The 26912-nt window shown below is 43.6% G+C and overlaps 2 long non-coding RNA genes and 1 pseudogene across 2 annotated transcripts; 1 reads left to right on the top strand and 2 right to left on the bottom strand.

Moving 5' to 3' along the window:
• Nucleotides 1–12914: 12914 nt before the first annotated feature.
• Nucleotides 12915–14242, top strand: LOC136351485 (uncharacterized). Its single transcript, XR_010734676.1, has 2 exons — nucleotides 12915–13608; nucleotides 13879–14242. It is a non-coding gene; the product is annotated as an uncharacterized lncRNA (long non-coding RNA).
• Nucleotides 14243–14376: 134 nt separating this feature from the next.
• Nucleotides 14377–17739, bottom strand: LOC9270278 (uncharacterized; annotated as a pseudogene).
• A 4041-nt stretch (nucleotides 17740–21780) lies between these two features.
• On the bottom strand, nucleotides 21781–24210 carry LOC107278335 (uncharacterized). Its single transcript, XR_001548227.3, has 2 exons — nucleotides 24054–24210; nucleotides 21781–22211 (listed from the first exon to the last, which is right to left on the bottom strand). It is a non-coding gene; the product is annotated as an uncharacterized lncRNA (long non-coding RNA).
• Between the last annotated feature and the right edge of the window lie 2702 nt (nucleotides 24211–26912).

The raw sequence follows: 26912 nt of genomic DNA, 5'->3' as shown, positions 1-26912 counted from the left end.
CTCCTCCCTTCCCCGCAATCTCCGTGCATGCCACCTTCGTCGTCTCTTGCAGCAGCTCGAGACGATCCTTCGGGCTCCCGTGCGTCATACTCGACGTGGCAGGGGCCGTCGTGCTGGCAATGCCGGCCGTGGCCCCCCATCTCCTCCTCCTGGCTTCGCCGGACGTGGAGGAAGACGCCGCGGCAACGGCGCGGCTGCCCAAAGGAACGCCGGAGCCGGTAGCACCGACTCCAATACCATCGCCACTCGCCGAGGGTCTCCGGCGACGCCGGGCATGTGCACAACGCTGGACAGAATCCTGGTGGAGGCACCACACCATTGTGCGTCCCATGGGTGGACCGCACGGGTGCGACCGCAGCTGGACATGCCGGACGTGGTCACGGCCTTCTGCCCTCATCATGGCTAGACCCATCATCTCCGCCGTGTCATATCGTCAAATTTTCAGCCTTAAGAATAATAAGGAATCATATCCACCCGGATTTGAAAATGGAATACATGCTAGAGGAGGACCCACGAGTTTTATGGACATCTCAAAAAAATCGTTATGAACAGCATATGGCGATTATCCTCCCTGAGGCATCGCACGAGTGGAATCACTTGCATCTACAGGATTTTAAAACTATAGACGAATACAACCATGCTGTTCATAAGATATGCTCTAAACTCCGGTTTTGTAAGAATGAACCTTCTGAAGCGGAGAAAATTGAGAAGACTCTGTCTACAATGCTCCCATCAGAACGGATCATCACTCAACAATACCGTGAGAAGAATTTCACAGTCTATTCTTCACTCATTCAGACATTGAAACAGGCATAAAAGAACCATGAGCTTACTGTATGGAACTCGAACCAGCGCCGGTTGGGCACTGCACCATTGCCTGAAGTAAATGCGAATGAGAAGAAAAATGTTCCCAGCGGGAATACCCAGACTGGAAGTTCATTTGGCAAGGGCAAACGCAACAGAGCCAAAAAGCAACGTGGGAACAGCAAAAAGAGGAAAGGCAATTCTAAGCCCAATAATGATAGCGGCAGCAAAACCGCCTGCTACAGGTATGGTTGCTACAATCATATTGCTAAGAAATGCAGAACCCCTAAACATCTTGTTGATCTGTACATGAAGTCTATGGGTCATACACAGACCAACCAAAAGCATGAAGCACACTTCGCCTCTCAAGTGCTGGAGACTGGAGCTATGGACCCCATTCCTGACGAAGAGGGACCGAGCAAAACCAAGACTCCGACAAATGAAGAGGAAGACTCTTTGGACATCGATGACATGCTCGTGGAATATGCTTCCAACGACATTTATGGAGACCTTAATTAGGCGCCATATAAATTTCTATGTTTAATTTTGCATGAGTAACCATTGTAATAAAAGACATGATGTTGCTACCCCATTTATACACGTAATAATCACATATATTTATGTGTGTTTTCTATATTTTTCTTTTATTCTTATGAATTTAAGTTTCGCATTATATAGATTATTACGGGAATCAATCCGATGGAAGAAGAGATGTGCCTAGTGGACAGTTGTACCACTAACACTATACTTAGGGAAGTCAAAATTTTCCAAACTCTCACTAAGAGGGAAGGACAAGTTTTGACCATCGCGGGACGCGATGCTATGATTGTCGGTTCCGGAAGGGCCACTATCATACTTCCAATGGGTACACAAATAAATATCGAGGAGGCATTATTGTATCCCGATTCAACACGTACCCTACTAAGTTATAGAGATATCCGGAATAATGGAATTCATGTGGAAACATATGAAGAAAACAATGAGGAGTTTCTCCTCTTGACCAAAGATACTGGATATGGCAAACAAACAATTGAAAAGGTGCCTTCTCTCCCGTCTGGATTGTACTACACATACATCAAACTTGTACCACATGTTGCATATAAAGTGATTTTTCACAATGTGGATGCATTTAAAACTTGGCATGATCGCCTTGGCCATCCCGGCATCGGCATGATGAGAAAAATCATGAGCAATTCACATGGACATGGTATGAGCGACAGAAAATTCCCAAAATCATCAGATTTTGTGTGCACCTCATGTGCAACGGGGAAATTAATTTTGAGACCCTCATATCTCAAAATAAAGGCTGAGCCACTAAAGTTTCTTGAACGCATTCAAGGAGACATTTGTGGCCCTATTCAACCATTGTCTGGACCATTCAGGTATTTCATGGTTCTAATAGACGCATCCACAAGATGGTCCCATGTGTGTCTCTTATCGACACGGAACCATGCCTTTGCAAAATTGATTGCACAAGTCATCAGACTTAGAGCAAATCAACCTGAACACCATATAAAATCAATCAAATTAGACAACGCTGCAGAATTTTCTTCCAAAGCTTTCAATGATTATTGTATGGCTTTAGGAATTGAAGTCCAACATTCCGTACCGTATGTTCACACTCAGAATGGTTTAGCCAAATCTCTTATCAAGAGAATAAAACTCATTGCCAGACCATTATTGCAAAATTGTAACTTACCAACCTCATGTTGGGGTCACGCAGTGTTACACGCTGGTGACTTAATACAATTGCGCCCAACTGCATACCATACAACTTTCCCGTTGCAATTGGTTCGTGGTGATCCTCCTAATATTTCCCATCTGCGGAAATTCGGTTGCGCTGTATACGTACTGATCTCACCACCAAAGCGTACATCTATGGGCCCTCATAGGAAAATGGGGATCTACGTGGGATATTTATCCCCGTCGATTATTAGATACCTGGAGCCCCTTACAGGGGATTTACTCACGGCCCGGTACGCTGATTGTATCTTCAATGAAGAACATTTTCCGGCATTAGGGGGAGAATTCAAGTATCACATTGAATGCCCAGAAATAAATTGGGATGCCTTAGACACCCTAAAGGAAGATCCTCGTACCACAGAATCTGAACTTCAGGTTAAAAGGATCATTGATTTGCAGGTAGCTGCAAACAATTTGCCAGTCTCATTTACTTGAGTAAAAGTGTCACAAAATCATACATTCCCGCAAGGAATGTGCCGGAAAGAATAGAGGTACCAAATAAAACTATTCAATTCCCTTCCTCAAAAGAGAGTGGGAGAAGTACGGCAAATCCTCGAAAGCGCACGAGGAAACATAGGAAAGAATCCTCTGACACAGTAAATGAAACTCAACCTCAAGTTGAGAGACACCAAGTGGATTCATCAGATCCACTTCCCACATCAACAGTGCACTAAATTTATAATGATGGGACATTGGAACGCCCCGACGCGGTCATATTGGGAAATACTGAGCCGTCAACTGGGGTGCATGAAATTTCCGTAAACTATGTTGAATCTGGAGAATCATTCAACCGTAAGACTACAATTGTCCACATATACTTTGCATCATCAGTTGCAGATACCATCCAAAATGATCCAGATCCAAAATCCATAGTAGAGTGCAAGAAGCGCTCGGACTGGAACAAATGGAAGGAAGCAATTGAAGCAGAGTTAGCCTCCCTCAATAAAAGAGAGGTATTCTCACAAGTAATACCTACACCTCCAAAAACCTTCCCCGTGGGTTTCAAATGGGTTTTCATCCGGAAACGGAATGAGAACAATGAGGTGGTGAGATATAAGGCGAGGCTTGTAGCACAAGGGTTCACGCAGAGACTCGGCATTGATTTCAATGAAACATATTCTCCGGTCATGAGTGGAATTTCGTTCCGATATTTGATTTCACTGGCAATTCAAAAGCGTCTATCTATGCAGTTGATGGATGTCGTGACAGCATATTTATATGGATCACTAGATTCGGACATATATATGAAGATCCCCGATGGGATCTCTATACCGAATGGGAGCGCAAATCGCAAGATGTATTGTGTAAAGCTCAAAAGATCACTCTATGGTCTCAAACAGTCGGGCAGAATGTGGTATAACCGACTGAGTGAGTACCTTCTGCAGAAATGTTACTCCAACAATGATGATTGCCCCTGCATATTCATCAAAAGATCCTCCACAGGATTTTGCACAGGATTTTGAATATCATTGGCAACACACAAGATATTGATGAAGCCCGCCGCCACCTTAAGGCAGAATTTGAGATGAAGGATTTGGGTAAAACCAGATTTTGCTTAGGTTTGCAAATCGAGCACCTTCACTCAGGCATTTTAGTGCACCAATCTGCCTATGTCCAGAAATTATTGGAGAAATTCAATATGGACAAAGCACATCCAAACAAAACCCCCATGGTTGTTCGATCACTCGATAAAGAAAAATACATTTTCCGACCACGGGAGGAAGGAGAGGGGATATTAGGACCAGAATATCCCTATCTCAGTCTCATTGGAGCACTTATGTATCCTGCAAATAGTACTAGACCAGACATTGCGGTTGCAGTCAATCTATTAGCAAGACATAGTGCTGCTCCAACTAAGCGTCATTGGACCGGCGGAAAACAAATCCTCAGGTACCTAAATGGCACTAAATATCTTGGCTTATTCTTTCAGAAAACTGCTGATCCTAGCTTGGTTGAGTACACTGATGCTAGCTATATGTCTGATCCCCACAACGCCAGATCACAAACAGGCTTTGTATTCCTCCATGGAGGAACGGCCATATCGTGGAAGTCATCTAAACAAACATTAGTGGCTACCTCCACAAATCATTCAGAAATCATCGCACTGTTTGAAGCATCACGTGAATGCGTGTGGCTCCGCAGGATGATAAACCACATTGAGCAATCTTGTGGCATCGGTTCATCAGAATCACCTACTATTATCTATGAAGACAATGCTGCTTGTATTACACAGATGCAAACAGGCTACATCAAGAGCAATATCACCAAACAAATTGCTCCTAAGTTGTTTTATCCCCATGAGCTTCAGCAAAGTGGAGAAATAAACATCTTATAGACAAAGTCTTGCGATAATCTGGCGGATCTCTTCACTAAATCCCTACCTACTTCCTCGTTCGAGAGATGTGTTAAGGGAATTGGTATGAGACTACTCCGAGACTTGCAAGCTTCAGGGGGAGACTCTCTGAATGATGTACCTTGTTGAAACACATCACATTGTACTCTTTTTCCTTTTGTGAGTTTTTACCATCTGGTTTTTCTCATACAAAGTTTTTAATGAGACAATGTTAGATACAAGCTTATGCCTTATCTCATGTTTTCCCCACAGGAGTTTTTCTAGAGATAAAACAAGGCATGGATTACTCCTTAAACCTTACAGGTTTCTGATAGAGTAATCACCAATCATATTATTCCTATTTTTTTCCCACGGGGTTTTTTGAAGGAATTAAACAAGTTGATCTCAAGATGGACTCGATCAAAAGGGGGAGTGTTACAAAAGCATCATGAGACATTTTTGATCTCATCAAAGGCTCATCAAAGAGCAACAATGGCAGGATTCAAGTGACTTGTAATAGCCATATTATGGTGAATTTGTGACACATAACCAGCCATATTTAGTGGCTTAAATCATCCTTAATTCCTAGGAGTATCCTAGGCTTGTGCATATGTAAATCCCCACTATAAAAGGGGACATTTTGAGATCAATAAGACTTGGAGGATTCACTGTTTTTCACTGTTCATCTTTGTTCTCTAATATTAAGCGCATTCTTGTCTTGTCATTAATACATAGTTCCATAGGAGACAAGAATATTGACTGTGTCACTGTAACCAACATTTTGTCAGAGTACGTACAGCCATGGAGATTCGACCATTGTGCACAGTGACAATTTCAGGATTTTTCAGCCATTCTACAGCTGACAGTAAACATAAAGTTGTACAGCATCGGCTAAACTGAAAATTCCACTGTGTCTCTACAAAATTCATGCAAAAAGCGAGTTCTGAACTTGTTCTAGTTCCTGCTGCAAACAACAGGAATATGGCTGTCCAGTTCTGTCAAATAGGTGAACTCACAGAGTTAGGAGTTAGCATGTAGGATGTAGCATTTGCAAACCGGCACCGTCAAAATTCCTAAATACTAACCTTCAAAAAAAATTCCCAAATACTACTCTTAGAAGGACAGGGACAACCCCTGAATGTTTTAGGGCTTCAGAAAATAGCATTGGAGTAGTTTTATGTTTTCAAGAACTCTCCTCTGTACTTTACTTTTTGATCTAACAATTGGTTTATGGTCCACCCAGCTAAGTATAGACAGAACTACTAACTAACTAGATAGTAGATAGCATGTAGCATCAGCAAACTGGAACCCATCAAAATTCTCAAATAGATAGGCAGGGGCAAGCCTGAATGCCTCAGGAGATTCAGACATTCAGTTACTGTGTTCATTCATCAGAATTCAGACACATCATGCATATTTCTACCAAGTTTAGCATGAACACTAATATACTTCAGGAATAAGCACATTTTTGGCGTCAATCCATACTAGGCATGAATACTAATTGTCACCAAAACCAATACTTTCCTTAGAAGGTCCTGTTTTACCTGTTTCCAAAGTATGTGAAACCGTCGAAAAACACCCATTGAACACACTGAAAATTTCAGAGTTTTCAGCCATTCTACAGCTGATAGCAAACATAAAACTGCATTGCAGCATCGGCTGAACTGAAAATTCCACCCTATACCAACACACTAATCTTCTGTCGAGTTCCCTGAGCCTGTCAGAACTTCAGCACAAAAGGATTCACTCAATCGTGGGATCGTCTTCATCTGTGGCCTCTGCTGACGGCAATGCATTCGGATTCGGGAATATCAACTGATCATATGCTGCAGCCATACCAAACAAATCACGCAGTTAGAAAGAGTAATACACAAGAATTACAGCTATTGCAAGTAAAAACAGTGCTAGTAATTCACATGTTAAAATGCTACTCGGATGCTGAATTTCACACTAAAAAATCTACAACATTCAGATGAATCCTACAGGCACAAATTACTGAAAACTGGAAAATATGCATGTTGCTGGATATGATCATTGTGAAACAAGTTGAATAGACAATGCAGGCTTGAACTTTCATGACTGAAAACTACAGATATGATCATTGTGAAACAAGTTGATCATAGAAAATCCAGCAATATGCATTTTCATCAAATTCCACAACAGGCACAAATTACTGAAAACTGGAAAATCTACAGTGCTGAACTGACATAACAGAATCAGAAAAACAGAGACACTGCCCACTCCATGCCATCCGTTACTAGCTTTCACAGCAAAATTCAGAACCACATAAACATTGTTCAGAAAATTCAGCAACATTCATATTGAACATAGGCTGCTTACATTCGGTGTTGGGCCTGACAAGGACGATCTGCAGGGTCTCCCGGTGGCGAGGAAGGTCGATGAGCAGAGGGGTGAACTGCCCATGGCGGCCGGCGCTGACGCACATCGTGAAGTCGTCGTAGCCCACATGCTTCGCGATCTTCTCTCTCAGGAGCCTCACCGACCTCCCTCTGATCTCAACCGTAGCCCAGTTTTCTCCCTCGCTGATGTTGTCGAGGTCGGCTTCGTCCACGAACTGGATCTCCCGCAGCGGCGGGGGGAAGCACGCCCTGACGAAGAACCCGGGCTGCACAAAATCAACAATGGTAGCAGTAGGAAATTCGATCAATCCACATATTGTACTACACGGTTAGTTCTTGCAAGAAATCAAGATTAATCTCCGACGAAATCAGCATCAAGACACAAAACAAAAAAAAAAAAAAGGAATCGCAAGAAGAGAGGGGAAAAGGATCGGAGGAGCTCACCTGAGTGGCGATCGGGAGCTCCGGCATGTCTCCACTCGGGGGGACGCGCACCACCTCCCACAGCAACGTATCTTCGTCCTCGAAGTTGGCGTCGACTGAGATGCTGCGGCGGCAAGCCAGGATGCTCTTGTTGCAGCGCAGGTAGCGCCCGGACCTGTCGCGCAGAAGGACGACGCCGCGGGCATCGCGATCCTCTTGTACGTCTTCGCTGCCGCACCTGGTTGCCAGCCACATGATGGCGTCGACCGCCGGCTCCTCCTCATCACGGTCGCGCTGCGTGGCCTCCACCAAGCCGAAGGGGAGTCGGCAGCAGCAGCAGCAGCCGCAGCAACCCTCGCGGGCGTGTGGTTGGCGGACGTCAGAGTTGGCGGCGGCGTCGCGGGCGGCGGCGTTGCGGGCGGCCTCGAAGGGGGCCGCGTCGGTGGCGCCGAGGTACCGGCCGTAGGCGCTGCGGAGGAGCAGGTACCGCACGGGGGCCTCCTCCTCGACCTCCTCGTCCTCCCCCTCGACGAGGAACTCCTCCACGGCCCACACCGCGTTGTGCTGCGAGGCGCCGCCGCGGAGGCTGCCGTGGTAGACGGACCTCCCGTCCTCGTCGGCGTGGAGGTACGAGCCGTACATATGGCTCCGCAGCCGCGCGAACGCCACATCGTCGAAAACCTCCATCCCCACCCGATGCCCGCGCGACGTCCCACGTCTCGACGCCATGGCGAGCGCCGCGAGGCGTGGCGCGCGCGGCGGCGAGTGGCTACTCCTCGGTGGCGTGGCGTGGGGAGGAAGACGAGAGAGGCAAGTAGCCGTGGAAGAGTTTGTTAGCCGAGGGAGGCGGTGGCATTTGAAGGCGTCGCGAGAAGACGCAGGTTGCTCTCTGACAGGTGGGTCCCAGGTCAACCGTAGTCAATATAAAAAGAACACAGGAGGAGAGCGCTGCCTCTCTTCTTCTTCTCCATTCGCTCGCGGCTCGCCTCGAGCTCCCACAGCCTAGCGCTCGATTCCATTCCGCTCCGCTCCACCACGCTACTCACCCCCTGTCCATGGCTGCCCGACGCGCCGCGTTCACTTGGTGGGATGCACTGGAGGTCAACATCAAGAATCAGGGGACGCAGATTCTTCGGGTTCTAGATCATCTTGACGTGGACTCCTCGCCGGAGTTTCGGCGGATTCGAGAGGAGAGGTTGGAGGTGGTTTCCCGCGTTCTGGAGGAGCAGACCGGAGCTCGTCTCATTGTTTGGGAGCGCTCGGCGGGCTTGACGGCGGTGTCCGCCAACCACTGGAGCGAGCCACGCCTCGGCCCGGTCCTCAGTTGCGACGAGTACTACGACATGGATGCATCTGATCGATGGATGTATCTGCCTCCCGCGCCACCGACCGCGACGCCGGCGACGACATCGCCCCCATCCACGGCACAGGCTCTCCTACCCACGGCGGCGACACCCACCCTCCAGCCCGCGCCACCGAACACGATGACGCCTGCGCCTCCGACGACTTCCACATCAGCGGTCAGGACTCCACCACCGTCGACGGCGGCGACTCCCATTCCCAGTACGCCGCCCGCGCCCCCGACGACGTCTCGTCCTTCATCACCGACACGCCCACCGACGGAGGCGTCTCCCCCGCCGATATGGAGTCTCTACGCGTTTGCCGTCTTCGTGGGAGTCATCACCGCAGCAGAAGCCATATTCCGGCCGCGCACCTAGCTGGCCGCAGCCGGCGACGTACGGCGGGACACTAATCACACAAACAATACAATAGGTATTTCACAACTTGTAATTACATTTGTTTTTACAACTTGTTTGCGTCATCGTTGTGCTATCATTTTAATTACAGAGAAGATTAGTTTGTAGTAAAAATTACAAATTACAAACTATCATTGATAATTAGTTTGTGCTATCATTGTCCTTAATGAGTTTACATTCGCGGATCCTGAATGCCATGTACTATCTCCTTTTCTGGTCCTTTTGGTTATCTCAGCACCGTCGATTTTTCCAGTTCTCAGTGCACTGTTTGTGGAAGGGACAAATGCAGTCATGTTTTTACTTGCTGAGTTAGGAGTTTTCTGAAGAACATTGTAGTAGAACAGCAGAAGAGAACATTGTAGTAGGAATTGTTTTTACTTGCTAACAAATGTGAGGAACTTTCTGTTGATGGAATGCAAGTCAGGCATCACAAGAAAATTGTATGCAATTGGTGTATTATGTTTTCTTGGGAATAGGATTTTATCTGAATATGTAGATAAGAAGAACTAGTAGTAGTAGCTAAATGGTATGTTAATATTGTGTGATCTGGCCTAGGACTATTGTTGTGGTGGGTCTGTCACCTAAAATGGATTGTCTGAAACCATTTCGAGTTCTTATTATCTGCATATAGAATGGGTGCTAATTTCTATTTTTTCTGATTATTATCATACCAGTGTTCAGTGTGAAATTCGGCATCCTAGTATATCTTAATTTGCAGAGTTTCCTTGCAACAGCATATGTTCTGAAACCTGTGCAGGTCTTTATTATCTGCATATATGAAGGATGGTAGTTTCAATTTGTTATGAAAATGATCGCCCAGTGCTTAGCGCGAAAGTCGGGAACTCCGAGTAGTATCTTAATTTGCAGAATTGCTTGCATTGTTTTTTTACTTGCAAGAGTAGTACTGTTTGGGCACTGTCTAACTGCATATTTCTCTGCTATGGCTGCAGCGGATCATCGGTTGACATTCCCAGATCCGGATGCATCGTGACGTAGGAGATATAGGCATCGGAGGAGGGATTGATTCAGTGAATCCTTTCATGCTGAATTTCTGACAGGCTCAGGGAAATCGAGGGAAGATCAGTGTGTTGGTTTTAGAGGCATAGAGTAAAACTTTCAGTCCATGCCGGAAATGCAGTTTTATGTTGCTCTCAGCTGTAGAATGACAGAAAAACAACTGAAATTCTCAGGGTGTACAATGGGTGTTTTTTACATGGTTTACGTACTTCGAAAACCCGGTAAAAGTGAAACAGGGTTTTTTGACGAAAATATTGGTTTTGGTGACAATTAGTCTTCATGCCTAGTATGGATTGATGACAAGAATGTGTGCTTAACTCTCCTGCAATATGTATTACAGTTCTTGCTAAACTAGGTAGAAATATGACCATCGTTCTGAATTCTGATGAGTAATGGCATGCCCCTGTCCAGTGTGCTTAACGAAAATATCTAGGAACTTTGAAAAGAACTGGACGGATTCTAATTTCACTTTGTAAATTCACTTCTGACAGGAATATTGATAAAGTGACACTTAGTATTGTCAGATGTTCTGAATTCTGTCACGACAGTAACTGAATATCTTGAAGTTTAGTAATGTCGGATGTGGAATCTAGTTAGGTAGTAGCTGCTTTTACTTGTTACGGTGATTATCTACCCTAAACCAATTGTTAGATCAAAAGGTGAAGAACACATGACTCAGCGAGTCTAGGATAGTTCACTATTGACATGCAGACCGATAGCTTGACAATATTGCATTTTATCTTGAGCGATTTGTATGATGGTGGTCTTTTTTTTTTTTTTGAAACATTGCAGCATGCAGACACAGTGTGACTTCAGAGTTCAGACTCTTTTGAAACTGGAGAGATTCATCTTGATTGCAGTAGCGATCTGAACAGGTTCAGAAACAATTCTTCTGATTTGTTCTTTCACAAAATTTACAATGCTCTACGATGGACTGGCGCCCCCACATTCCTTTCACTGATTTGGAAGATTCAGAACATGAATGTTCCTTCAATCTATAGTTAATTTCAATAGGCACATGTCACTGCCACCATTTTCATTTCCTTTCTATTGATTCAAGTAACTAAACTGCTTTCATTTCCCACTTATTCAGTGGAAAAATTGAAGAATAAGATATTTGCTAATGGACATAAAACTTGCCACATACTCCAATTATACTTATTTCAATTTCAGCTGAAATTAATGAGCTCACATACTCCTATTATAAGTAAAAACTTGCCACATTATTATGCAGTGTTCTGAGGTCATACAATCTGCAGTTCTGCAGTTACTGAAATGCTCACTCATATACCAAATTAGACATTTGCAACCAGGTTCTCATATATCCCTGTTCAGCAGATCAGAACTGCTGAATCATGTTTCACCTTTTTTTTATGACAAAAATCAAGATTACAGAATCAATTTGCAAAAACTCACAATGCCAAACAATAACAATTCACTTCCAATTAGGAGTCTGCATCATCCCAGGCAGCAGGGCAGGACTGGGGCATTTCCACAACACAGAACCACACAATACAGAACCACAGAGCAGGGGCAGGGGCATTTCACAATACAGAACCATACAGCCTCGGGGGCATTTCCACAAACACCTCGCGGGCGCAGGAAACGGTGCAGCGTTCTCCACTGGACGAAGCCGTGCGACGGCGTCCCCCCTCGCCGGCGACGACGTGGGCGGTCGACCGGTGCGGGCTTGGACGCTGAACTCCATCAACGAGTCGAGGCTGCCGAAATTGGAGGTGCGGCGCGGGCGGAGTGTGTTCCCAACGGCCGGCAGGAGCACCGCGGCCTCCTCCACGCGCCGGGCTCGGGCTGGGGCCCCGCCCGCCTGCATCAGCGCGCCATCAGTCCTGCCGGCCAGCCGCCTCCACGCGCCCCCGGTCGCGGCGGCAGGGCAGGGCGGCCTAGCGCCTCTCCGGTCGCGGCGGCGGCACTGGTGCCTCCCCACTCACGTCTCAGGCCGTGTGGCCTCCTGTTAGGCTGAAACGGCAATTGTTTTGCCCAAGTAAAGCAGCCGTTCGGATTCGTTTTGGACGGCCGAGATGCACGCAAAGTCACCGAATCCGAATCCGAATCCTCACTATTGACATGCAGACCGATAGCTTGACATTATTAAAGAGAGTATATTGCGTTTTATCTTGAGCGATTTGTATGATGGTGGTCAATTTTATTTTTTTTTTTGAAACATTGCAGCATGCAGACACAGTGTGACTTCAGAGTTCAGACTCTTTTGAAACTGGAGAGATTCATCTTGATTGCAGCAGCGATCTGAACAGGTTCAGAAACTCGTTTGCATGAATTTTGCAGGTCGCCCCCAAGTTTACGTGGCCACGGTGCCCACGGGCCCACCCGTCATTGAAGAGGTTGACCATTGACCAGAGGCCCACCTGTCAGACCGCGACGCGCGTCTCCGTCCTTCTCCTCGCGACGCCTTCAAATCCACCGCCACCAAATTCCTCCACGGCTACTCCCTAGTTTCCTCTCTCGTCTTCCTCCCCACGCCACGCCACGCCTCGCCACCGCGCGCACGCTGCCACCCCCTGTGCGGCGGCCATCGCCGTCGCGCGCGATCGCTCGATCTCTTCCTCCCCGCGCGACGCGACGCGACGTCTCGCCACCGCGCGTTCGTCGCTCCGACCAGATCATGGAGTCCTCGTACTACTCCATCCGCGCGCGGCGGCCGTCGATGGCTGCAATTCGTACCTCCACGCCGACGAGAACGGGCGGTCCGTCTACCACGGCAACCTGCGCGGCGGGGGCGGCGCCTCGCTGCACAACGCGGTGTGGGCCGTAGAGGAGGTGGTCGCCGGGGGGCACCCCACGCGGTACGTGCTCCTCCGCGGCGCCTACGGCCGCTACCTCGGGTCCCCCGACTCCCCCAAGGCCCCGACCGCGAGCGCGACCGCTGCTGCTCGCTCGAGGCAGCACAGCGCGACCGCGACGTGCTGGATCAGGTCGGTGTCATCATGTGGCGCGCGGCCCGGACATTGCCGGCGGCTGCGTCGTCCTTCTGCACGACAAGTCCGGGCGCTACCTGTGCGGCAACCAGACCTTCCTGGCTCGCCGCCCTGGCGTCTCCGTCGACGGCGACGTCGACAACGAAACGACGCTGAGGTGGGAGGTGGTGCGTGTCACCCCGAGTCAAGGCAGGCCTGAGCTCCCGATCGCCACTGAGGTGAGATCCTCCTACCCCTCATCTCTCCTGATCCCCTCCTCGGCTAAGGTTGTGATTGGAACTAGCGCTATCCGAGCCCAAAAGCCAAGCATCACAATCAGAGGGTCTCTTCCTGCAATTCTTGTGTTTGTGTTGTGTCCTTTATGCAATTATACAACAAGAGGATTCTTCTGGTTCTAGTTGAAGAAGTCTTGATGATGATTGATTGGGTCGGAGATTAATCTTTAACCATGTAACAATCTATGAATTTTTTTTTTGTCAAATTCACAGAGATTGAAGAAAAATTAGACAATGACAATGAGAGCAACGGAAGAGAGCAACTTGCAGACAGCTGCCAGTTATTAGTATCTAATTAATTGTTACAAATTAGACAGCTATAAGCTGTGGTGCTCTGATTTACTTATTCTGCCATTCCAATCTAAATTGTACTTGTCCAATTGAAAATTTTGACACAAGAGATGCTAAAATGGGATATGAGCCATAGTCAATAGAATATTATTAGACATAGAGGTGCTCCGAGTTTCAGTTATTGCTGTAATATATTGTGCAGAAATCTAAAGTGCAACTGTTTTGCTTCCTATATTTATTCAGTTAATATGTTCTCTGTGTAATATGAAGTAAAATATTGGATTCACTAAGGCGTACCTATTACTTGAATAAATTGGGGTGATACTTCGTTTCTGTACTTTTCTTCAATTTGTCTACTTTTAGAAAACCATTACTTCTAGAATATAACTATACTTGAGTAATCCAATTTGACAGTTATAGTAGATATAGTGGAGATTCACTTCCTTATTAACATTTGTAGAACATGAACGACACTCTCATAGCATGCCAATTTGGCAATTGTCAAAGTACAAAATCTTTAACCAAGCAAAAAAAGGTAGCAAACTGTTAAGTAGCAAACGCTCTGTCATGTCCCATCAGCTATTTTGAATAGCCGCACCACTCTCAAGCTGTGCATCAGCAGAAGCATCCAGGTCCTGAGGGAAGAAGAACCTGCAAGGCAGAGAAATGAAAGATTGAGCTCAATAACATGATCTGATGGAAATTGGAGACGTGCAGAGCTGTAGCATCAAGGGCAAAATTACTCGTGAAATTTAGAGAAATTGACTGCATTAGATGAGTACTTGGACCAGACAGCAAAAAGTTTCGGCATGACGCACGGACAGCTTACCTGCACGTGTTGTGGTACAGAGTTTTACTTAAGCCTTCAATGTCAGAAATTCCTTTGCATCCAGCTACAACCTCAAGAACTTGCCTGGGATTGATGTATCTTCAGTTATCAATTTTCTTGGCGGAAAAAGTTAGGTGCAAGTGTAAAGTATAAACAAAAGAAAAGGTTGATGAAATCAATTTCCGTTCCATCGAAAGATTCATGATTGATTATGATAAGAATTTAAATTGATTTAGCTTAAAATCTGGGCAAATGATTCTGCATCGATGGAAAATGCTAACCAAATAAATATCTGCAAAACATCATATTGAACTGCCAATGGTCAGTATTTTATTAGTCAAGTAAGACATTTCAACAAGCATGTGGTAATAACAAAATAGTTTAATGTTCTCAGAATGATGAGCATTACTTCTACTGTGTTTCCTCAGGAAAAGAACCAAGTAAAAGGAGCATGAAAAGCAAATAATAACTTCAGGTGTTCATGCATTGCAGGCCAGTCAAATGCTTACTGAACAATAACCTTATTAGAGTTTACCTGACATAACTGAATTATAATGGAATGAAAACGTTTTAATTGCTACTAATATTTTTATTCACATCTAATTGCCCAAATGGAGATCTTCACCAAAAAAGAACGAACTTGCAGCAGAAATTGAAATGAACTTTGACTACAAATAGAAGTGTTGTGGTACTCTTAAGTTCTATAATTATCAAGGTGCACCACGTGCAAATATGTAACATCAAGGGGAGGGAGGGAGATGACCTATAAACATCTTCAAAGGAAAGAAGCTTATCACGGTCCTCTGCAGTTCCAGTGAAGGAGTGTGTAACACCACCAGGGAATCTGAGATAGAGAAATATGGTTCTCAGGCTTGAAAATATGCAAACAATTCATGTTTTATTTTTCTTTAAAACATCATTGTGTATTGTTATGATATACGGAAGTTATTTTCTTGCACAATCTGGATATCGTCATAATTAGGGTAGTTTGAACCTCTTTGCTTTTATCTCAAGCTTGTTTCAACAATAGGTTTGGGTTAATGATGCCTAATTATTCTATGTTATCCAATTGTTTATAACAAAAACAAAACTCACATGTTATACAATAATTTGAGTTGTATTAAATAAAGGAGATAAGTTTCCATTATCTTGGAGGACTTGGGAGGAGAAAACATAGTATTATGTGAAGAATGGATAACAATGTCACGTGTGATTATGATCTAAAGGGAGATGACCGGATGAGTAATCAATGATTAAATTAGATGGATGAGTAGCTTCTTGATCCAACAGCTGATAACTATGTACTAATGTGATCCGATGGCTTAGAATTATTGATGATGTGGCTTCTTGCATGTCTTGCTTTATAGGAGTAAATGCTCCTTAGTGGGTACCAACTATATAGGAAGATAGGATAAGAACTACAGACAAAATTTAGTGAGCCCAATTATTTTCAAGCAAAATATATGGCAAGATTGCAATAACATTTCATTATAGGACACAACTTGGGAAGTCTACAAGCAGATCAAACAAAATTCAGTGAGCCCAATTATTTTCAAGCAAAATATATGGCAAGATTGCAATAACATTTCACTATAGGACACAACTTGGGAAGTCTACAAGCAGATCAAGCACTACCACGGCAGCATTTCAGCACTTTCTTCTTACTATTCTTCTGGAGAATCTAGAAACACCGCAATGGGTGATCTTCAATAGCTTACCTCCCTCAAGAACAAGACTGCTACGACAATGCATTTAACATATCAACCTTTGGGCAGTGAGACTAAAGCCCAATGGTTGACATGTAATTTCTATATGGAAACAGGTACTTTCTGCCGCCCTATATGTCCTCTAACTATTTGCATGGTCATTCAAAAATGACATGCCAAATATATTATATATTCAGGACTCAGGAGGGGATCCCCGGGTGAAATTAAAAGAAACATTTCACTACACAATAGACCTACAGGACAAGTGATACACACACCTTGCCTTTCGCGATTCCTTCCTTCGCCAGAGCCAGCAGCGCCTGGAAATGCCCTTCCGGATCTCCACTCTCCTCAAACTCCTAGCATTCAACAAAGCACTAATTACATAAACCAATCGCGAAAGGCATGTGCCAATCTCAGATGCCAGCAATGAAACAGGAATGATACACAATCCACCCCTACCCCACATCTCGTCGGGTGCACGCCCACCGTGCAGAACAGCCTCCCTGCATCGTCCAAGCACATCACAGCTTCTCGGGCACATTACAACAAACACCTTGAAGGCACCAAGCATAACATAGTCAAAACAACCCGCATCCAAGCAGCTGAGCTCACCGTCAGTCTCGGCGATCTCGAGCACTTCTCTAGATTCCTTCAGCGAGCCTCCGGTGACCTTCCGCCCGGACCAAACCAAAGAAAGCAAGAGATTAAGCACACCAAAGCTGAGCCAAAAGAAAGTAGAAACAAAGCAAGAAAGAAGCGAAAGGGGGAATGGCCGGCAGCAAAGCAGCGTACGATGATGCGGTCGACGCCGGCCGCCCACGCGCGGGCGATCACGGCGGGGATGTCGGCGGCGTGGCACTGCTTGCCGTGGTAGATGCCCCTGAACATGCCATCTTCAGTTCGTTCGCAGCAGCAAGAGCAAGACGCCAAGACGCGAGTAGAAAGCGTGAGAGCCAGGCAGTGAAACGCGAAAAACGAGATAAGAGTCGGGAGGAGGAGGAGGAGGTGGGTACCGGTGAAGTTGACGGCGATGTCTGCTCGTCGCGGTGGCGCCGGAGATGGAGAAGAAGATGAGAGGAGGAGTAGAAGAAGGCCGGGTCAGTCCAGGTAGGAGCATGAGAGCCGCGAGCGAGAGAGAGAGAGAGAGAGAGAGAGTAGAGCACTCGCCGATGAGCTTGACGCCGGTGGACGCCATCGCCGCCGCCGCCGAGATGGGGGAGAGTCCGAATTGGGCCGAGGCCGGTCTTCGTGTTTGGGCCTCCAAGGCTCCAACAAAACTTGAGTTTCGTCTCGTTCTTTTAATTTTCTTTAAATTTAAATATATAAATAAATTTATTTTTTGAGTTTACAATAATTGAAACCTAATTAATTATACACTAGTAGTTTTTTCCTTTTTTTTTTCGCTTCCAAATATTGTTCGGATTCGGAATTGAGCCCTTCTTTATATGCATCAGCAATCGCACTGATTGATTCGTTCAAGAACAATACTCTTCAAAATCCAATCCTTTTTTTGATCGGATCGACTGCTGAGATGGCCGCCGCGTCCGGCATCCGCATCCTGTCCAAGAAATTCACGCCGCTGCTGTGCAGATCATCGGTAAGTAGTATATACTGTAGTAGTTCATGAAATTTCTTAGGCTTTATGATGGCAGTACGACAAACAGATTAAACCCTAGTAATATTTGATCATCGGAATAATTAACTATTGACCACTAGTACAGGTGTGGTAATTAAAGATTTACCACTGAACCCACATACCTTAGACACATAATGATGCACATGTTATAGACTTTAAGTCTTCGAGTGGCAAATCCTTAATTGTTACATCTTAAAAGTGGTAAAAAGTTAAATGTCCCGAATTTTACAAGTGGCAATTCAACATCATGTTGATTACCAATGCATGTCCCGACATGTCATATGTGACTGGCCAGTTTTCCTTGCTTATTTAACTTGTGGTTTTCATCTTTATTATGCAGGTAGCAAGAACTGGCATGGCCTTGGCTAAAACCAACCACACGAGTACACCATTTGTGAATTCTCTTAATGGGGCTAAGATACCTTTTTCATCCAGTTCCATCATCAAGGACAGCCATTCGTTTCGTCAATCTTGGCATCCAAGGACTCCAGAGCCAAAGTAAGTAAATCATATACTAGAGCCCATGCGCTCTACTTGTTTTTTTCTATGTTGATTGTGTGTTCATTATGTTGCTCAAGTACAAATTTTGCAGTCTCATAACATTTCTCTCTCTTTCTCTTTTTGTGCTTTGCAGTACTGATGAAGAATTTACGATACAATGGAGGATGCGTTTCCTTGCTAATTTTCTGTTCTTAGTATATGCCAGTGGATTTATCGCACATAAGCGTAGGAATTAACTCATAAGATGAAATTAGGAGCTAGCTTGCAAGCATTGGGAGCCCCTGCCTGGCCACCTGTCCTCCCCATAGACAGAACAGAAGAGCTTGTAATTTAAGTTTTGGTTGTTTGATCAACTTGTAAGTGTTTTTAGCTAAGTGTTACTATAACGGTTGTGGATGTGGTCTCCATGATTGATGTCATCATGTATATATGCAATATATGCATGAACTTGATACTTATTACGGATGGAGAGGTCAGATGGAAAGGGTCTCCGGCGAAGATGACGTGGCGGCGCCGTCGCAGCCTTGGCCGAACTGGCCACCTCCTGTCTAGATCACGCCAACATTAAACTAGCGCATCTCGTGCCTTTAGCTACGGAATTCCCGTGTTTAGTTCCACGTCGAAATTAGAAGTTTAAAAAAATTAGAACGATATAATTAAAAAGTTGAAAGTTTCTATGCGTAGAAAAGTTAGATGTGATGAAAAAATTGAAAATTTGAAGAAAAAAATTAGAACCTAAACAGGGCCTAGATGTACTAATTGCAAGCTGAGCAAACTTCTACGGCAGACATGTACAGTGCCAAGCACACCTAGGCTGGTTTAGTTCGCTAAATTTTTTTTCAAAAACATCACATCAAATCTTTAAACACATATATGGAGAATTAAATATACACAATTAGGGGGGAAATCGCGAGACGAATCTTTTGAGCCTAATTAGTCCATGATTAGCCATAAGTGCTACAATAACCCACATGTGCTAATGACGGATTAATTAGACTCAAAAGATTTGTCTCGCGGTTTCCAAGCGAGTTATGAAATTAATTAGTTTTTTCATTCGTGTCCGAAAACTCCTTCTGACATCCGGTCAAACATCCGATGTGACACTCAAAAATTTTCTTTTCGCGAACTAAACAGGCCTATAGACCCCACCCCACAGTTGATACTAGTACAAGGTCAAAATGTAGAGCCAAGAAGTTCGAAAGCTCAAAATTCATACTGTTGCATATTTGAATTGATTCAGTAATCTGAAAATAAAATCCAAACAGGCTTTAGAGCTGCTTCTCATATTTTATTTCCGTAAAGCACACATTCTGAAATTTCTGCTAGAATCTAAGTAAATCCCAATTTAAAACGGCCCCATACTAACACTGATATTTCAGAGAAGCTAAGTTGAGTAGACTTTACCATTCTCATTTCTCAATCAAGCAGGGAACAAGTAGTTCAGAGAACCCCATAGATAAAACAAAACATATTCAGAATTAATCCAACGTGCTCCATTATTAAAAAAAATTAATCCAACGTGCTCATCATGTTCATCAGTTCATGACATACGGCTCAATAATTACGTGATTCAGATTTATCACCCAAATGTTAGCAGTACAACTGAACATCTCCTGAATTAAACTCGTCTACTACTAATTGCAGCTAAGCAAACTTTCTAGTTAGCTCATACCAACCACTACTACATAAATATTTTTTTTAAACGGAGACCCTCTTTAGATTGCAACGGAGACCTTCTTTAGATTGCAGACAGACCGTAACCGGTCGCGTATGCAAAAATCATCCTCTATTTTCGTGTACAGCTCCTTAAGAGGACCGCACGCAAAAATCGATTCACATATGGGCCTCTTAAGGGTCCACACGCAAAATAAGCCTATTTTTGTAGGCAGACCTTTTAGAGGACTACACACGAAAATATATTTTCATAGATGTGCCTCTTAAGGATCCGCCTAAAGTCTGAGTTACCTGCTCATTTCCCTCTCAACACTTAAAAAATTTTCATCCTTATCCACTCATCTTTGGGCCTCTTAAGGATCCGCCTAAAGTCTGAGTTACCTACTCATTTCCCTCTCAACACTGTCAAATTTTTCATCCTTACCTACTCATCTCTCTCTCACCTTCTCTCCTCGTATTTCCTCTCCACTCTCTCACCTCTCCTCTCTCACGAGACAGGCGGCGCGATGCGGGTGGAGTGGCTAGTGGCGGGCGGAGGGTGCGGCCGGTGGCAGCGGGCGGCTAGATGAAGAAGTAGCAAACAGCGGAGATGCGTTTGTGCTGTTTGCTTGCTCATGATCACCTCTTTTGTAACCCGTATATATATATACTACCTCCTTCCCTAAACGTTTGACGCCGTTGACGTTTTTAAACATGTTTGACCGTTCGTCTTATTAAAAACTTTTGTGAAATATGTAAAACTATATATATACATAAAAGTATATTTAACAATAAATTAACTGATAGGAAAAAAATTAATAATTACTTAAATTTTTTAAATAAGATGAACGGTCAAACATATTTAAAAAAGTCAAAAGCGTCAAACATTTTGGGATAGAGGGAGTATATATATATAAAGTTTGTGCTGCTAGATGACATGAAGTAAAAAGAACAACGAGCCAAGCTCAGAGCTAATTTGTAAAATCTTCTCATGTGTTTGGCAGTTCATATGTTGCCATGAATCCACAATCGTTAAACTCTAGCGAAGAGCAACACCCCGAAGATTGCAATTCTTTTTCATCCTTGTATACCACTGAATCTCATCATACCAATATCAGACCAAGCTACACATCGTTTACTCGACATATATATACATCGTGCCAATGAGCATAAATGTAGCAAATTATAAAAGGTAAATGTAGAAAATTACAAAGATAGTCAGGGTTTGTTATCTACTCTATCCGTTTCAGATTATAAGATGTTTCAGATTATAAGATGTTTTGACTTTAGTCAAAGTCAAACTGCTTCAAGTTTGACCAAGTTTATAGAAAATAATAATAATATTTTTGACCCAAGATAAATATATTTAATAAAACTAATTTGGTAATGTAAATATTACTATATTTGTCTATAAACTTGATCAAACTTGAAGCAGTTTGACTTTGACCAAAGTCAAAACATCTTATAACGTGAAACGGAAGGAATATTAATTGATATATCCAATCAAATTGAAACTTCATTTATTATGCATATATCAAGGCCTTATATGCAGAGTACATTTGTATACACACAAGCTTCAAATTTCAAGATCCTAGGCTAGAATATGATGATGTCATATATCAAGTTTATGACCAAAAGTTGCATACATCATCAGATATCTTACAATCTTCTTCTACTCCATGTCCGTGCATTGGGCGAATCAATCTTGTCTAGTACTAAAAATATAGTGTTCGATGTCAAAAAAAGACATCCTCCTAGTGTAGCAAGCCAGAGTGTGCGTGAACTTTGGGAGCATAAAAATAGGGAGGTCTTATCCCGATTAATATAGATGCAGTAGATATATCCAATCTCCCAAAGAACTCTTCGTATCAAATCTGCATCCGGATCCCCCAGTCGAGGCATATCCTTGGATGGAAGTAATGTCTACCTGAAAGCAAGTGGGTTTTAGGGAAAATTAACACAGCACTCTATAAGTTAATTTCATACAAGGGAAAAATCAGCACTGGAAGATGCCACAAGTGTAGGCCAAAACAAATCATTCAAGCCAATCAAAAAGTTTGCAAGTTAATTTGCAACAGTGATCAGGATATAAAAAGAAATTAAACTTTCCCAAGAAAGAAATTAGAATAAAGTAGTAACGCAAATTAGCCATGCCATGCCACGGTCCAAACCCCAATCGCAAGCGTTAAACCTTCTTCAACACATCATTGCATCGTGAGAAACCTTGGCAGACAGGTGTAATATAAATATGTAAAATCTAACACATGCCTCATGAAGCAATCAATTACAGAATACTCTTATCATACATCTGAATTTAAATTTGCTGTCGTCTTCTTGCTTGGTACACAACATACAAAGTGTGCAATTAAACCCGACAAAACCGGACCGAATCACATGAAGACTCACAAACCACAGTGACTACTCTGTCTCCTCAGCTTACAAGGCATAGCTCCTTGGCTCCACGAAATCGAACTACAACTTAATTATGTGGAAACCCTAGGTGCTGAGGAAGTGCAAGTTCTTAGCCTGGCTAGTAGTCAAAATAGAGTTTGGACATCGGATCGACTAGCTGCTAGGGGACTTAAGAGTTTTCCAACACAAGGCGCTCACGGTTATCGGCTTCTTCAAAGGAAGAAGCGAGGACCTAGGCACTTGCAGACAAGGTGACTACTAGAGGTTTTACTGAAAATTATATTAATTCCCTTAGTCTTATTTAAGTAGTCCGTACCTAAGGGCTGTAAATCTCTCTTCCTTATTCAATGAAATAGGCACATGCTCGTGCCAATTCGTTGAAACCCAAAAAAAAAAGGTACTCAGCGAACATCTGATCAGCTTTTGAATATTGTTTATCCACCCATTTGAATATTTGATGATTGAACAGGGTTAATCATACTTGGTTCTTGAATCTCGGCTAATGTGGCTGACATCGCACTATCTACTTGTTGCAGCAAAATAGCATCCATATCTCTTTGTCTATCACTTAGGAAATTATGCAATACTACTACTTCCTCCGTTTCAAAATGTAAGACTTTCTAGCATTGTCCACATTCATTAACATCTATATGAATGTGGGCAATGCTAGAAAGTCTTACATTATGAAACGGAGGGAGTATGCGATAAAAGGACGTTCCAAGGTCCAAGAGCTAGTAAAATACCCTATATTGATCTTATATATGCCTAATAGCACTGGGAGCAGCACACAAATTAAACCTCATAGTCATAGGTATGGCACTATACTGGTATTGCACATCAGATAATTCATTTAAGACAAATCGAAACAGGCAAAGTCTACCAAGAACACAAAAGTGGCTTATACTACTCAAAATCTTAATGAAAGAAATTGCAACATAAAATTCCCAATATTAAAATTAAGCCCTTGTCATCACTAGCTAGCTTTTTTTTTTCTTTTTCATTAAAATTAAGCCCAAGATCTGCTCCAGATCTTGGTAGGTCTGTGTAGCAGATGTGGGGGTCTCTTTTCAGGAAAATTCTAGCTTGTGCTTTAGGCATGATGTTATCCTTTTTTATCCTCTGCTTTTGTTGAGCACCTGGGAGTTTACCTCTGAGGTTCAGACTCTGTTCTTGTAAAAGAATCTCTACATTTCTCTAATGGAAATGGAGGGCTTTGCCCTTTGCTCTAAAAAAAAAAAGATCTGCTCCAGATGCTGCAACATAGATCCATGTACCAGACGGCCACGACAGTGTGGGGAGAGGAAGGTAGCGAGCAACACGAAGGAAGAAATAAACTGTGCAGGAGGAGGACATGCACCTTGTTGGGGGATGATGTGCACTTATTGGCGGCGGTGGTGCAGGTGGGGAGGAGATCCGATGGCGACGGATCGGAGTAGCGGCCGAAGACGCGGCGATGAGATCGAGTTTCCGGACGGCGCGACTTGGGAGGCGCTGCTCGCGGCGGGGAAGGGGACGAGGAGACCTCCGGGAGATTAATTCCTTTTTGTTGAGACGAGACTCGAGACGAATCGGATATTGCTTAGGGCAAATTCCAGACGGAATTTTGTTAGGATTCGTTGATTCCAATTCCACGTGAAGCCAAACAGGTTCACCCTCCCGTTTCCAATTCCAATCGATAACCACGGTACAACGGGACATTTAACTTTTTTTTTTGCCACTTTTTAAAAGTGACAATTAAGAATTTATCGGGATATTTAACTTTTTGCCACTTTTAGGATGTAGCAGTTACTTCCTCCGTTTCAAGTTATACGGAGTAAGATTCTGTGTCAGGATTCATTAACATATATATGAATGTGGGCAATGCTAGAAAGTCTTATAACCTAAAATAGATGTAGTAATTATTTGTCACTCATTGTTTATGACATGTGGGCTATTATGTATCTATGACACGTGGGTCCAGTGGTAAATCCTTTATCACCATCCGTAAGAGTGTCAAATAATTAATTTTTTTGAATTTGCCACTCGATGTCTATGGCACCTGGGCCCTCATGTGTCTATGACACGTGAGTCCAGTGGTAAATCCTTTATCACCATCCGTAAGAGTGTCAAATAACTAATTTTTCTGAATTGCCACTCGCTGTCTATGGCATGTGGGCCCTCATGTGTCTATGGCATGTGGGTCCAGTGACAAATTATTTATCACCACCTGTAAGAGCGACAAATAGTTAATTACTCCCGGTATAATAACTAGCAAAGTGCCATGTGTTGTTACGGGAAAAGCTGTACCAAATCCTAACTCGCTATTTTTTTTTTGAGAAAAGGAGGGAAACTCCCCCGTTTTCATTAAAGAAAATGCAAATGATTACAAGAGTTCCAGAGAGGAAAAAAAATATCAAGTTCTTACAGAAAAGACGAGGAAAACAAACAGTTATAACAGGACTAGAACATTGGAATTTCAAGCATCAAAACACAGGTTTCCATCGTCGTCTTCAAAACTCCTTGCCATTAGTTTTAGCCTGCTTCTGTTTCCCATCCTATTCTTTGTCTGCCGCCCCTCCATCCAAATTTTGAGTGAAAGATCTCATTTGCTACCTGCCTTAGTAGCTGCGCCCCCCACTGCATTCTTCCTCTGTCTTCCTCCTTGCTCTGCAAAATACTCCAAGAGTTTAAATTTGAGCAAATGTTGTAAATTATTTCTATAGGATCAACAGGCAGAATTCCATCAAAGCAGGCTCTGTTTCTTGCTTTCCAAATGGTCCACAAGACTGCTGTAGCCCCCATCATGATCAACTTCCCATTCTCTTTGCCAAATTTCAAAACCCAGGAGCTAAACATTTCCCCCACATTCCTGCCAGGCTTCACATTGAGAGCGCATTCAACAACACTCAAAAAAAAAAATCCTAACTCGCTAGAGAAACGAGAAAATTGAATAATACTACGATAAAAATAAATGAGAATCGGATTGACGAGGATGGACATATATTATTGTTTAAATTCAGACTCAAAATTAGTAAGAAACATATCCTATACACGTAAGTTTCTCGTGCACACCAACTAACAAAATGTCAAAAAAAAAATCTACAAAAAGTTGGACATTTACTTGTAGTAATATTACACATATATACAAAGTCTCATATTCAAATTCATTATATTTTAGCCATAAAAAAGTGAAAATTTTAACAGTTTTAAGGGTAAAATTATGTCGGAATTTTACCTTGTTACGGTTAAGATACAATGAATATGTGTAATACTATTCGAAGTACGTGTTCATTTTTTTTTTCTAAAATTTCCTATGAGATTTGCTAGTTGGGTGCACGGGAAACTTGCGTGCACAATATATGTTCCCAAATTAGTAACTACACCACATTTAGCTACTTACATCAAACTACGCATAAAATATCAATAGTCAAATCAATACCGATAATTGATCCTGAAACGCAAGTTAGAGCTATTGATTTTTCTGAATTTATGGACCTCTGTCATATGTATGATGGTAGTCACGGATGGACCATCGACAGAAGAATCTCTTATATTATTAAAACAATTTTAAAAGAAACATTCGATCCGTTTACAATCTAAATAGGGCCTCGTATAGAAAAATCTGTAATTAGTAGATGAGTTTAATTCAGGAGATGTTCAGTTGTACTGCTAACATTTGGGTGACAAATCTGAATCACGTAATTGTTGAGCCGTATGTCATGAACATGATGAGCACGTTGGATCTGAACCAGCCATGGGCTCATTTGGGAGCCAAAGGAAAAAGGGTTAATTGGATCCATGCCACTGCAAATATGGCAAATCAAAAAAATGCCACTACTATTCACGTTATCGGCTGGGTGCCACTGAAATTTTGCAAAATTCGAGCTATGCCACTCCGTCACAGCAACTGCCAATACCTCCGTTAGCTCTGTTATTGCAGATCCCTTTCTTCTCCAACTCAGGTAAAAATCTGGGGGCGCTCAGGCTCATCGACGACGGGGCAGAGAGGGCTTCTCCGGTGAGGGTGGAGGGGAGCGCCGAGCGCCCCCGCGCTGGAGGAGGGGCGGTGACGAGCAGGTCGGCGAGGAACTGCTGCAGCTCCACGCTCGAGCTCGAGTGCATCGTCGCCGAGGCTACTGCTGCTGTTCTGGAGAGGATGGCATTGGGGCTCGCCGGCGACGACGCCCCCATGCGAGGCTGGTTTCCCGACGACGCGGCGACGAGATCGGAGCAGGTT

Source organism: Oryza sativa, chromosome 8 (assembly GCF_034140825.1).
Source record: "Oryza sativa Japonica Group chromosome 8, ASM3414082v1".
NCBI lineage: Eukaryota > Viridiplantae > Streptophyta > Magnoliopsida > Poales > Poaceae > Oryza > Oryza sativa.
This window is presented reverse-complemented; position numbering and strand designations above follow the sequence as displayed.